We start from the raw sequence: 14,574 nt of genomic DNA on the forward strand, positions 1-14,574 counted from the left end.
TTCAGCCGAGCAGACTCCAATCTCGCCGGTGTTTCTGTAAAAGCTGGATTCGGCATGGGAAATATGGGTCAGCCCCCGAGTGCTAGACTTATGCTCTGACTTTGATTTGATTTCCCAGAAACATGTTCAACTACTTTGACCGCGTAACCAGCCTTTCCAGTTGTTTATGTCGATCTTGTCCTGGCGTTTTTAAATTCAAGGTCCATACAGTTGGTTGACTTTGCTGACCAAGTTACGTGCAGCGAGCGCTGTAAAGTAATTATCCACGGCGGACGATCCTAACGCCGCATGGTTATTGATTCTGGGATCGTGTCTCGTACAAAGCTCTCCAGCCAGTATATGCTGAGTGATTTAAGATGTTGATAACTGATCTCGATCTTTAAATTATTTGAGGCACTAGTGAACTTAGCAAGCTCGAGTATTTTTGGCTATTTGCCCTTCCTTAAACTTTCTCTAAATCTTTCCTTTTCCAGCTGAAAATATTTCTTCCTCTTTTTACAGCGATTCGAGACAGGCTTCAGTTTTGTTTTCTTTTCTTATTCCACCTTTTAGAGTGACGCTGATGTTTTTTTTTCTTTTTGTTTTATTTTTTAAGTTTGGACTTCCTGGCTTCTCCCTTTTGTTCTGCTTCCGTTCATTTCATCATTAGGGCGGCCTCAACTTCAGGAGCAGGAACAAGTCTTCAAGTTATCGCGGCTGCGATTCCTGAGGAGATTGCAGCATGTCCTGAGTCGATTTATGCGTGTACAACAACTGATCTTGCTTCGTATCGTATGTCATTTTCGCTTCATCGAGTTTAGTGAGAATAGGTTTGAACCATTCTGGGTATCATCTTTTGGACACTTCTGCTCTGAAACATGACTTTTCACTAATATATGCTCTGCCAAAGTTTCCGTTTCTTCAATAAGTGCTTTACTGATTAATATTAAAGATTTCTTAGCTCCTCACTAATGCAGTATTAGGGTTTTAAGTCCCTCAATGCTACAGTTTACTTGTTCAGGAAGAGGTATTTGATGAAATAAATATCTCTACTTTTCAATTTTTTCATTCTTAAATATCCAGTTTATGTTAACATTGATAGGGATATGTAGTTTTGTTGTACATGCTCTTGCAGGGCTAAATTCTGTTTGACAAGAAATGAAAATTGCATTCAACTTCAAAATTGTATATCTTAATTAGGCATGATATTCTGCCTTCTACATCTAATTTTGAAATACCGCTGAAAGGGGGATTGACCAACATGCCGTCAATTTTTGTGCATCCAGCATTTTACCTTCATACCATCAGTATTTATCTTCTTTTTGTATATCAGATACAACATTGGGCCCGAACTCACTCACTGGTATCCCCCTTTATCACTTTCCTAGCTCAAATAATCTGATGTACTTAACAACTTTAAAGATTAGTGTCACTGACACTATCAGCAACAAGTATTTGCTCAAGGACATTGTCATCAGAAGAAGAATCATGATGGAAATCGGACATTTTTGAGGTGGGTTTTTTTTATAGGAAGACTATTTTATACATGCAATTATAAAACGTCCTTGATGCAATGTTCAAACTACAACATAATACTTGTTCCAAGACAGAATGTGTCAATTAAAATTTATTATAAAATCATTCATGTCAAGCAGAAGAACAGATATGTAAATGCCTGCTTGACAAACAGAGGTCTCTAAAGGACTGTGGTGATTTTACTGGGGTGACTTATTATGTGACTACCACTGTAAAGTTAGTCAGTTTTTAAAAGTTCTATGTTGTACCAAGCAGATATTAATAAATATGCAGCTTTCAATATGCGGTAGTACTTGTGCATCACTGGTTTTCAAGTTGGGGAATATTCATACAAAGTATGCATGGTTCATACAATTGTGCACCCTGTCAGTGTCCCTATAAATCTATTTTACAGATTTATTCATCACTTTTGCATGAAGTTTATTTGTTGTTTTGCCAATGCTTCCTGTTTATCACATAGTGAATAAGTGACATTAGGTACTGATTGGTGGTTAAGGTATGTTCCAGTCCAGGGTAAAAAATGACATCCAATCAGAACTTAATATAGCTTTCTACCCGAGTATATATTTGATGTATCATTCAATGCATGACACAATCATGTTATCAGCTTTCAGATTCAAATGCAGTACAGTACACACAATAGATCTCAACAAGGAAACGTCAACAAAAGCGATTATTAAATTAGCAGTAAAGAACTTTATTATACGAGGAAAACATTGGAATGTTTCCTTTATGCTGGAAATGATGGCAGGTTAAGATAATTTGCTCATTCAAATTCCCACTGACACTTAAAACCTTTTCTCACTCACTTCACAACTAATGGTTTTTCTTCAGTATATGTCATCATATCTATCATTAGATGTCCCATCTGATGAAACATTTATTTACATACTTTACAATTCCAAATGGATTTTCTCCAATTTATATCATTGTGAAATATTATATATGAACTTGAACTGTACAGTTTATAAATGTTTTTTTCTCCAGTATGTATCTTCATGTGCATTCAGACTTATACTGTGACTTAACCTTTTACAACATACTTCACACTTAAATAGGCTTTATCTCAGTATGTGTCCTCATGTGAATTGTAAGAAGTCCACTCTGATTAAACATTTGATTACATTCTTCACAAATAAATTGTTTATCTCCAGTGCACTTGAATGTTTTTTACTTTTTCTCTAGTATGTATCCTCATGTGAATCTTTAGATGTCCATTCCTACTGAACATTTTATTACATACTTCACACTTAAACGGTTTTTCTCCAGTATGTATCCTCATGTGATCATTCAGACTTCCGCTCTGACTAAACCTTTTATCACATACTTCACAATTAAATGGTTTCTCTCCAGTATGTGTCCTCATGTGCTGATTCAGACTCCCACTGTGCCTAAACATTTTGTCACACATTTCACACTTAAATGGTTTCTCCCCAGTATGTGTCCTCATGTGCTGATTATGTGCTCCAATGTGTCTAAACCTTTGATCACATACTTCACACTTATATGGTTTTTCTCCAGTATGTGTCCTCATGTGATCATTCCGACTTCCACTTGAACAAAACCTTTCATCACACACTTCACACTTAAATGGTTTTTCTCCAGTATGTATCCTCATGTGCCGATTCTGACTTGCACTGTGAATAAACCTTTTATCACATACTTCACATCCGAAAGGTTTTACCCCAGTATGTATCCCCATATGTGTATTCAGGCTTTCTCTGGCACTAAACCTTTCATCACATAGTTCACACTTAAATGGTTTTTCTCCAGTATGTGTCCTCATGTGCTTGTTTTGATGTCCACTTTGACTAAACCTTTTATCACATACCTCACACTTATATGGTTTTTCTCCAGTATGTGTCCTCATGTGCTGTTTCATAGCTCCACTTTGTATAAACGTTTTATTACACACTTCACACTTAAATGGTTTTTCTCCTGTATGTGTCTTCATGTGTGTATTCAGGCCTGCACTGTACCTAAACCTTTTATCACATACTTCACACTTATATGGTTTTTCATTAGTATGTCTTCTCATGTGCTGTTTCAAAGTTCCATTTACACTAAACATTTTGTTACATACTTCACACTTAAACGGTTTTTCTCCGTCATGCATCATAATGTGTGTATTCAAACCTGCACTGTACCTAAACCTTTTATAACATGCTTCACATTTATATGGTTTTTCCTTAGTATGTCTCCTCAAGTGCCAATTGAAATTCCACTTAAATTAAATCTTTTATGACATACTTCACACTTAAATGTATTTTCTCACGTATGCATCCTCATGTGCATATTCAACTGTCCTTTTTCACTACACCTTGTATCATATACTTCACATCTAAAAAAAAATTCTCCTCTGATTCATCGTTTGCGTAGTTAACTAATACAGCCACTTAATTCTGCGAGAAACTAATGATAAAGCCCCCCCCCCCCCACCAATTTAGCACAAGGTAACTAACTCTCGCAAGTCACAATTTGACTGTAGACGACTTCGTACTAATTTTTCAATACTATCAGCTCATTTGGTCACTCATAGCTTATCCCACCGTGAAGCAGACATTCCACGCCTTTTCCCGTGTATTATTTAAGTAAATTACTGATTCTGAATGGCCATTTTTACACAGAATTTATCCGTTGTTCTTATCTTCCATACGGTCACATTTAGCCTGCTTTCCGGATAGTACAAAGGGCGCAAAACTAATCTTTTTCGCGAAAAATACGTACAGTCTGCGAAAAAGGACAGATTTTCAGCCAGTATTTCTATTTCACGAATGAAATTGCTGTGTGTGGTAATTCAGTTTACATAACATTTAATATATCTTTCTTAAAATGAGTCCCTTTCGCGAAACTGGTCCTCTTCGCGAAAAGCACCTCCCCTCGCAAAAAGGACAAACCGTTCTCGAAAGGACCGATGATGACTTTACTAACAGTTTAAATCAATATTTATATTTCACGAATGGAATTAATTTGTGTGTTAGCTCATTTTATATAGCATTTATTATTTCTATAAATCCTGGCTCGAATTTGGTGATGACGTGAGGAATGTAAGTGATTGAAATTTTTAAACTGGCATGTCCAGGGTACATGATGTGGAATATACGTGATTGAAATTTTTAATGAATGTAAGTGATTGAAATCTTTAAACTGGCATGTCCAGGGTACATGATGTGGAATATACGTGATTGAAATTTTTAATGAATGTAAGTGATTGAAATCTTTAAACTGGCATGCCTGGGGTAGTCGAAAAGAAATATTCAAGTGCTGCTATTTTCAGGATCAAAAAGTATCAGTGAACAAAATGTTTGTCAAGACACTGATCGAAGTATAAGGAAGCGTACAAGAAATTAAGCCAAGTATCCAATAAAGACAACTGCTCCACGATTTAGGCAAATACAAAGCAAATCAATAGGAAAACCCTTGTTCACGTAGGGGCGAGACATTTCGACCCCAAGAAAATTCCCAAGTCATTTCGAGCTGAAAACATTTCAACCACAATTCGTGCATTTTAAGACAATACTTAGCACATTGCTACTGGAAATTCCCACAAAAAATCACGAATATTCATATATGTCTGCAATTAAAGAATATACCAACATATCGCTATGTCACAGAAAAAAAGATAAAGAAAGTTAGTTATAATTAAAGACACTTTTATTAAGTTAATCAATGGACGTTAATTTGATAGAAAATTTAACATAACACACGCTGCAAATTTGTAAAACAACACAAAAAACCCCGAACATTTTCATTACATGCCAATTTTTATCCCAAGCTTTATAAAAGGTGTTTGGTATACGTGTGTGTACATTTTGGATTAATTTATAGTAAATACAGTTTATATTGTAACCTTTCGAGTGGATATATTTTGATAAAATACTAAAGGAGCTGTGTTAATTGTGCCAATAATGTTTTATCCTTGTGTAATATGCCATAGGCATGTCCGGCCTCGCCTTTTTGCTTTGTATTGCTATAGATATCTGGAAATGCAGTACTGGATCTGCGATACAGGTAAGTGTATTGCAGTGTTTCCCTTTACCCTCATTTGCGCTTCAGAGACCCTCAAATTTTTAATTTGACCTCCAGTTTTGATACTAAAGATTTGTTTTGTACTCGGTGTAACCCCTCGCTTTGACACCAAGAAGATGTTTGCCTCTCAGTCTTGCACCCCTAGGCGATACACTGGTAATGATTCATTATCTTTTTTATCCAACAGTCTTCCTTTCTCAAATATTAATTAATTAATTAATTAATTCATCCCTGAATTTCTGAGTTGAACTTACTCAGTAGCATATATGTGGCTTGTATATTTATACATCTTAGAATAATTATATTCCATCAAGCTTACCAAATTCATACAGTTCTAGAATTTCTTCATTTTTAGAACATAATGTAAATAATTAAATGTCGAATAAGTTGACGATTAGCAACAAATTCTTACTAATTTAATAGATTTCAGACTGACTCCAAAGTTGTTTGTATTAATTGTGATGTATTAAATGTTTGACTTTAAGACCCAACATATTATGATCTGTACCTTCAAAGGTATTTTATTTCTAACTTAGTTATTACTGGGCATGAAGTTGTAGAGAAATCGTCTTTACAATATATCAATACTACGATAACACATACTTATAAAATTCTTAATAATATTTAACTTTCCAAAACACAATATATATTGTATGATTAGTAACATATAAAAAAGAATACAAAAATGTTTCAAATGCTTCGAGATAGAATTAAATTGTTTATAAAATGAATCAAGTATACTGTCTTAAAACATTTAAAACTTATTCTACTGCGGCTTTTAAAGAAAATGTTTAAATTTTGTACGTAATTTATCTTACCTGTAGGGAAAGGAAGGTGAATGCTGTGAAGTTTTGAGCCAAACAATTACCAAAGACTTGGGTGGGTTTACTTGTATTGTAATCTCGGGCGGCGAGGAATGAGAGTTCGCCCCCATATAAGTGTATACTGGACTCTGCCCTGCGCTTCGGATTTAAGAAAAATTACAAGACTTATTTAGGAAGATTTATAAAAACATCCGATCTTGTATGATAGCACCTTCGATTTACCACAAATGCCCTATAGTTTGGCAGTTACAGACTCTGCAAAAGCTATCTTTGCTTTTTTGTCAGCTAAGTATACAAAAATTCGTCAGGCCAACATCATAGAAAGATTTAGTGAATAAGCGGTCGCTGAGTCAACATCATAATTTATTGAATCGGCCTGATATGATATCTTATATCATGTTACTGTATTCGTTAACGTAGAACACAGGAGGGATTTTTGCAGTATTTTTTATACAATGTTAGACCTATTGCCATATTTAGGCAACAGTCACAATCTTTATTAAAATCGTACAAATTTATGTTACAACAATAAAAATGTGTTTTGTACAACTTCATTGAAATTTCGATCCTCATACACATATTAAGGATATAAATTTGTGTAAATGATCCAGGGCTGGCTCTGGGCTTCGCCAATGTCGAAAATTGCGATTTGTTTCCTTTTTGAGGACAAAATATACCATCTGTCGATCTTATCGGCGACAAAATTTTTGTCTGTTAAAAATTGTATATGCAGTCTTGGGTTTGAAGTTGAGAAAATCAAAGGCACCATGACAGAAAGCCACAAACTTGGAGATAAAATTGCACTGGAAACTATTGTTACAAAAACAAAGATGATGATGATGACCACCTATGAATGCGGGAACGGCAATGGCTACGAATTACCAGACGTTGGCTATTATTTTCCCTTTTAAAAATGTACCAGAAAAAATAGTTTTGCTGAATCTTCAAAGATCACCTATTACCTTTCAAGCATCGATGGTTCTGTATATATACTAAGCAAATGGAAAATAATTTCCGTCTCCGTCAATGTTTTATAATTATTTGATGTCGCAGCAATAAGAAAAGGATATTTGTTTGGTCCTTCAAATAGTACCTTTAGCGGCGCCATCAATAACAATTGAAACTTCACCAAAGCAAGCCGATGACCTTTAATTCAAAGAAAGTCGGCAACAAATTTAAATAATGACATTGTTTCATTTTTCATAGTGTTTGGATCATATGTTTTGTGCCGTGAAAGTTTCCTGTTTGCAACAAAATTGTTCATGCTTACAACCGCTACTAATAGCGCTTTAAATCCATATTAAAGTTCCAATATGTTGAAACAATAGATATCTGGCCAGTCGAGTTAAATGAAGGTAAGACATCTCGCAAGAATGATAAACTTGTTGATTTCATCACGTTTTCATTTCCCTTTGAATAGTCTCAAAACCCTTGGTAGCTTCGGCATCACGGTAGATGTCTCTGGCTGACCACCATCTAGGCCAATTTAAGTACATGTATATGTAGCATATAAACAACTATACAACCAAGTGCAACTAGGATAATAAATATCTGTTACGTATATGTAATTTAATTGTTTGTTAGTTTTAATTTTTTTAAAAATTCCATTACATGCTATAATAAGGTAGCTTTGTCTACTGGTTTTCAAAATTCAGTTCAGTTCATTTCTGTTCAACCTGACTGTTATAATATAGAAACACTATCTAGTTGCTGACCTTGATTCAGAACCAGTAAGGGTTCTGGTAAACAACGTTTCTATTGTTTTTATTATTCTTTCCCAGAGTAAGAACTGTTGATTTCAGTTAAGGCCATACTGGAAGTATGTAATGTTAGGCATGTAAAATGCTTCTTTTTTTGTCCTGGAAGGGTGAAGATGTGACCCTCATACGGGAATCTTTTTTGCGTCTTAAATTAGTGTAACTGTTTTCTGGATAGAATTTGGGCATTCGGGCTCAAAACCATTGACATTTGTTTTGTTGCGACCAGTTTGAGTTGAAATTTTATTTTATGGAATTCAAGTGACTCGTTTCTCTGGAAATATATAAGTGCGCATACAGAATTCTTGGACAAAGACATATATTGAAATTTATTCGGAATTCAAAATTGGATTAATTTTTTCTGTGACTCAACAAGGAACGGTTGAAACGACAGTACTTTGACGGTTGCAACATACGTCATCGCCTTCTATTTTGGAGTTCATAGGGACTCCAACTCAGATTAATTTAGGGCTTTTTAATAATAGGACTTCTATTTTTATTTCTTGGATTAATTTTGAATTTGATTCGTAAAACCGTTAAGCTCATTTTATCATTTTTACCTTGTTTTTCTAGGGAAATAAATTATTTGTCAAATTTTACAAAGTTTGTTATCTTCATTCTTTTCTGTTACGTTTTGTAAGAGCCTAAACACGGAACAAAATAAAAATTAAATGGTGGGCGCTCGTCCTTGGGATGTATGAATTTTGGCTAAAATATTTAAGAACACTCTGGGTTTTGAAATTTAAATTGCCCTAGTTTTAAAACATTTAAATCCCAATGTTTCATTTTTTATATATTTAGTGAAATCGAGAGGCTTTTTACAATGTCATAAAAAGTAGAGATCTTTCTTTCAAATCTTACCCAGGAACAGGTATACCTTTTGAAAAAAGACGAATTGCCACAACTTGCCAGAAAATATGATGCTTCTGAAGCTAACACTTCTTTAACAAAGCAAGAAGTAAACAACATTTTGGTCCAGTATTTGCTGGAAAGAGTTTTTAATAAAAGTGCTTTGGCGTCTATCAGTAAGTCTGGATCAGACTCTGACATTAAAGTAAATAGAATTAAAATTAAAATACAGATGGAATTACAGTTAGGAAAGCTTAAATTTCAGAAAGAAGAAAAGCAAATGTAGTTGCAAGTTGAGAAACAGGAGAGAGAGAAAAAAAATGCAGTTGCAATTGGAGAAAGAGAAAGAACAAATGCAGTTACAAAAAAGGAAAACAAATGCAGTTCCAATTTGAGAAAGAATATATAGAGAGAAGCAAATGCAAATGCAGTTACATAAAGAACAAATGCAGTTCAGAAAGAAGAGAAACAAATGTTACTGGAGAAAAGGAGAGATAGATGCAAAAGCAAACCGAAGAAAGGGAATATCAATTTAGGTTAAACGAATTAAAGCTGGTAAGTGAAAAGCACATTCCCATTTCACATACAAATTCAAGTTTTGATGTTACTAAGAATAGTAGGTTAGTGCCCCCTTTTAGAGAACAAGAAGCAGACAAATATTTTCCTCATTTTGAAAAAATTTCTGAAAATTTGAAATGTCCAGAAAGAGCATTGGACTCTATTATTACGATGTTTATTTACTGGTAAAGCTAGTGATATTTGCCATTCACGGTCACTACAACAAAGTGTTGAATATGACCTGGTAAAGGAATGCATCTTAAAGGGTTATAACTTAGTCCCTGAGGCTTATCTGCAAAAATTCAGGAACTATAAAAAGGAAGCTGGAGACACAAATGTCGAATTTGCAAGAGAACAAGAACAGTTCTTTGATAGATGGTGCTTAGCCAAGAAAGTTGATCCAGATTATGAAAGTCTTAGTTAACTTGTATTACCGAAGAGTTCTAGAACTGTGTCCATAGTGACATTAAGACTTATCTTGATTAGCATAATATCGAAACCTTGGAAAATACTACTCATGCCGTTGACGAATATTCCTTAGCTCCTAAATACCATTTTGTAGTCAAGTCTTCCATTCAGCAGTCTTCTGGTAAAAAGGTACTTCTACCAAATACGAGCTCTTGCAAATCTCAATCTGGCACAAGTTTTAGACATCAAGCTTCTGATAAGCTTGATCTAAATCCCTTCTCTTTTCCTACGTGTATCTCTTGCAAGTAGAAAGGACACGTTATTTCTGATTGCTACAAATTGAAAAATAAGCATCAGAATCAAGACAGACCTAATTATAAATGCACTTATTTCTAAGAGGTCAAGGTCACGGTCATGTATTGAATGAAATACATTTGTTGGGTCTAATAAACCCCAGTTTGTTTTTATTATGGAGAATTATGAACCATTCATGACGAAGGGTTCTATATCATTCTTGAGTGATTCGACCAATCCCATCCCTATTCAAATTTTAAGGTAGACGGAAGCTTCTCAGAGTCGTTTCTTATCAAGCACTTTACCCTTATCTGAGAAGTTTTCTTCTAATGGGAGTGTTCGTAATCAGGGAGTAGAGTGTAGCTTTGTTAATGTTCCTCTCCACTGTGTAAATTTTTCATCAGACATAGTCTGAGGACCCATGACAGTCGGAATAGTGTATTCTTTACCCGTTGAGGGCATTCATTTATTACTATGCAATGTTCTAGCTGCATATAATGTTGTGGGTAATCCACTTGTAATGGACAAGCCTTGTTTGGCAAAGATAGCTATTGAGAATGATGTTGATCAGGAAAGTATTCATTTGGCTGACACATGTATTCGTCAGGTTTTTAATGAGGTCATTTTCACCTCTTGTTTGGATCAATCAGAAGGTATTGATCACATTGATCCTCTTTTAAAGACTCATTCTCTCTATTCTAATAAGTATGACAAACAACAATCACTTGTCGTCGAACAGGAAAAAGAGAATAAAATTCAAAAATAATCCAAGAATAATCCACAAATAAAATTTTAGAAGTTCTAATAATGAAATGTTCTAATCGGATGAGTTCTAATGAATTCAATTTTGAGTCCCGACGAAGAATCCAAAATGGAAGGCGATGACGTATGCTATATCCTATACAGTGCTGTTGTCTACATTTCCTTGTAGAAACACAAGAAATAACACTCCGGTGTTGGTAATCCGAATATAATTTCTAAGAAATGTCTTTGTTCAAGAATTATGTATGAGCACTAAAATATTTCCAGAGAAATTAATTAATCTTTCAGAATCCAAATAATCTGAAGAAAAGTTAACATATAACTCGAAATCTGGTTACAACAGAACAACTTGATATCAAGTGTAAAAAGCCCAAAACTGAAATTATTTCTCAAAACATCTCTATTAAATATAACTTCTGCGCAATTTCGGAAATACCTGAAATGCGAAATAGAGGGTCAGTGATCAAGTTTATGTCTTAAAGTTACATACTCCCAATATGACTCTGATAAAAACCATTCATTTTACTCCAAGAATAAAATAAAACAAAAATGTGTTCACTTGACCCCCAATCAAGACCAAAAACTTAGTCAAAAATAGAAACAGTGTTTCAATATTAGGTATTGATGAAAAGATTCAGGTCAAACTGAATTTTCTGGAAAATATCAAATTCTTAGTAAACAAAATTACATTACATTGACATGTAATGAAGAATTTAAAAAAAAAAAACTTACAAACAATTAAATTAAATCAGCTATACATAACAAAAGAACTAATTTCTTCTTGAACTTAACGTCGTTGATGTTTAGCTCCAGTATAAATCTTCACAATATGCATTCAGCGACATATGCTTCTTTTGTGTGTAAAATTTGAATGGCTTACCAAGTGGTCTTCGTTGTATTGGACTGATCTTGTTATAGAACAGTTGAACATGAAGCATTTGTATATGAACGCAGTTAAGCACAATAACATAATATGGGGTCAAATTCTCTTGGGGTTTAATTGTCCATGGGGTCAAATTGTCCAGAGATTTGTGTAATAAACACAGCCTTTATTTGCATGAACTAACATCTGCCGGTACATTTATTAAGTGTGCAAATTACTGCAATGTATTTACCAACTTTGTGCGTAAACACGTATAGTTAGGTTTACAATTATCAATTTTTCAAAGGTCAAACTGCATTGATTGGCCATTGACATATGTGAAATGAAATTACATTTTGTTTGAAGCATAAATCTACTGGAAGGACAAATAAAAACAAGCACACAAATCCATCAAGCAATTTATTAGAACCACAATACATAGTTGAAGACTAACAACCATCACCATTTTACTTTGTTTTATAGAAAAGAAACGAAAATTTCATTCAACTTCAGAGTTTTATGTATCTTAATTATGTATGATATTCTTCCTTTTCTACATCTTATTTCGAAATAGCACTGAAAGGGGGATTGACAGACATGACGTCAATTTGTGTGCATCCAGCATTTTAACTGCATGATATCAGTATTTGTCTTCTGTACGTATATTAGACTCACCATTGGGCCCAAACTCACTAACTGGCATCCCCATTATCAGTTTGACAGATAAAATAATCTGATATACTTCACAGCTTTAAAGATTGCAGTCATTGACGCGATCAGCAACAAGTATTTGTGCAAGGAAATTGTCATCTGAAGAAAAAACATGCTGGAAATCAATTTTTTTAAAATCATTTTTTTAAAGTATAGGAAGCCTGTATTTTATACACGCAATTATAAACGTTCCTTGGTGCAGTGTTCAAACTACAACATAATACTTGTTCCAGGTCACAACGTGGCAATTAAAATTTATTTTAACAGTCATTCATGTCAAGCAGAAGAACAGGTGTGCAAAACAGTGGCCTAGCTAAACAAACAGATGTCGCTACAAGCACTACGATGATTTCACTGGTGTGACGTATGTCACGAAAAACAATGTAAAAGTGTATGGTTAATACAAATTTTATATTGCGGCAAGTACACTCTAATGAATACGTGGCTATCAATATGTGATAGCTCTCGCTAATCACTGGACTCCAAATGCGAAAATTCGTACAAATTATCCATGGTTAATATAATTGCGAAACCTGGTAATGTTTCTGCTAATGTACAGTACAGCTCAAGTGTCTTTTCAGAACCCCACTCATAGTGGTGGTGGGGAGAGAGAGAGAGAGAGAGTTAAGAAAAACAGATGCCATCATTTCTCCGCACATCCTGACGAAGTTGCCGCGGTGGCTCACGGATAAATGTTTTATACATCACGCTTTCTCGTGTAGTCATTGAGGATGACCACGGCTGAGTGAACGTGGCCTCCATCAAATGGACGTGGTTTACTGTGTATGTCCCCAACAAACATGCTTTCTAGAGGTTTATGGAAGGGGGGGGGGGCATCTATATCGTTTTCAGATGATTATACACATCTCCTAGCTCTAATGAAGATTATGTAATAGATATAATGCCAAATCAAATTTTTGAGAATATTAACATAGTCACATGGTTGCTTTGGTGCGCTTTCGAGGAAAGTTATGGCCCTTTTGAAAATTTTGGAACCCCTCTCCAGCAATTGACCTGATCCACCTCTTATCTCCCCTAGGGTAACAATCGGAGCTTGTGCAATATTGTTTCATATCAGTCAAGTATGATTTGTTGTAAAATATTTGATGTCTATCGTTCGTTGTCTTTTTGTTTCAACGTAGAGTGCAAAAATACTGAATTTCATATGATACTTAGCAACTTATATTCCGTGAACTGCCAAAGAAATTAGGAAATGAATGCGCCTCTACATTCCGATAACAGAATATTGAAAGATTTAAAGAAGAGATTCATTACACAAAATGTACCCGAAATACTCAATTAGCACGTAGGTTTATGTTTCGTTTTAGGTAGATGATATGTAGCAGAAAGCGCTAAACCAATTTGGGATAAACTTAGTATTAACTTAGTATTAGCTTAGTATTACTTCTATTGATAGGTCTTCTACTTGCATAATATAATTACAGAATGTTAGAGAAATATAAATCTGGCAGATCATTGATCGATCAATGATCGAGATCGAGAGAGAGAGAGAGAGAGAGATGAGGAATCAATCCCATTTTAGTTGCAAAGCAGTATAATGAATACATAAATTTGCTACATACTATTGAAACAATTGGCTTGCGTTTTTTTTTTTTTTTTTTTTTTTAGTCTCGGTAGCCAAGCGTCTCAGTATTCACAAACACAAAACTGCATGGAAATATTTTAAAAGTATTAGATGTGTAATATGATTATTTGTATGGCCCATCATTTTGTGATTTGTTTCCCTGTTGTGATCAAATGTTGTTTTGAAATTTTTTCTTACAAGAACGAACAAATAATAGGAGGCGTATTGATGCAACCACGCAGAATGCCTTAGATTGGTTGCACATTTAAGATTAGACGATATTCAACATTATTATTCACTCCAACAATAGGCCGAGGTCAGATTTCTGGTAATTAAGAACAATTACCAACCTTCCGTTGTTAATGATGGTATCATAATTTTTTTTTTTTTTTTGGGGGGGGTCACCAGACAGATGCCACT

This window comes from Sinohyriopsis cumingii, chromosome 14 (assembly GCF_028554795.1).
Source record: "Sinohyriopsis cumingii isolate HCF-2022 chromosome 14, ASM2855479v2, whole genome shotgun sequence".
Classification (NCBI taxonomy): Eukaryota; Metazoa; Mollusca; class Bivalvia; order Unionida; family Unionidae; genus Sinohyriopsis; species Sinohyriopsis cumingii.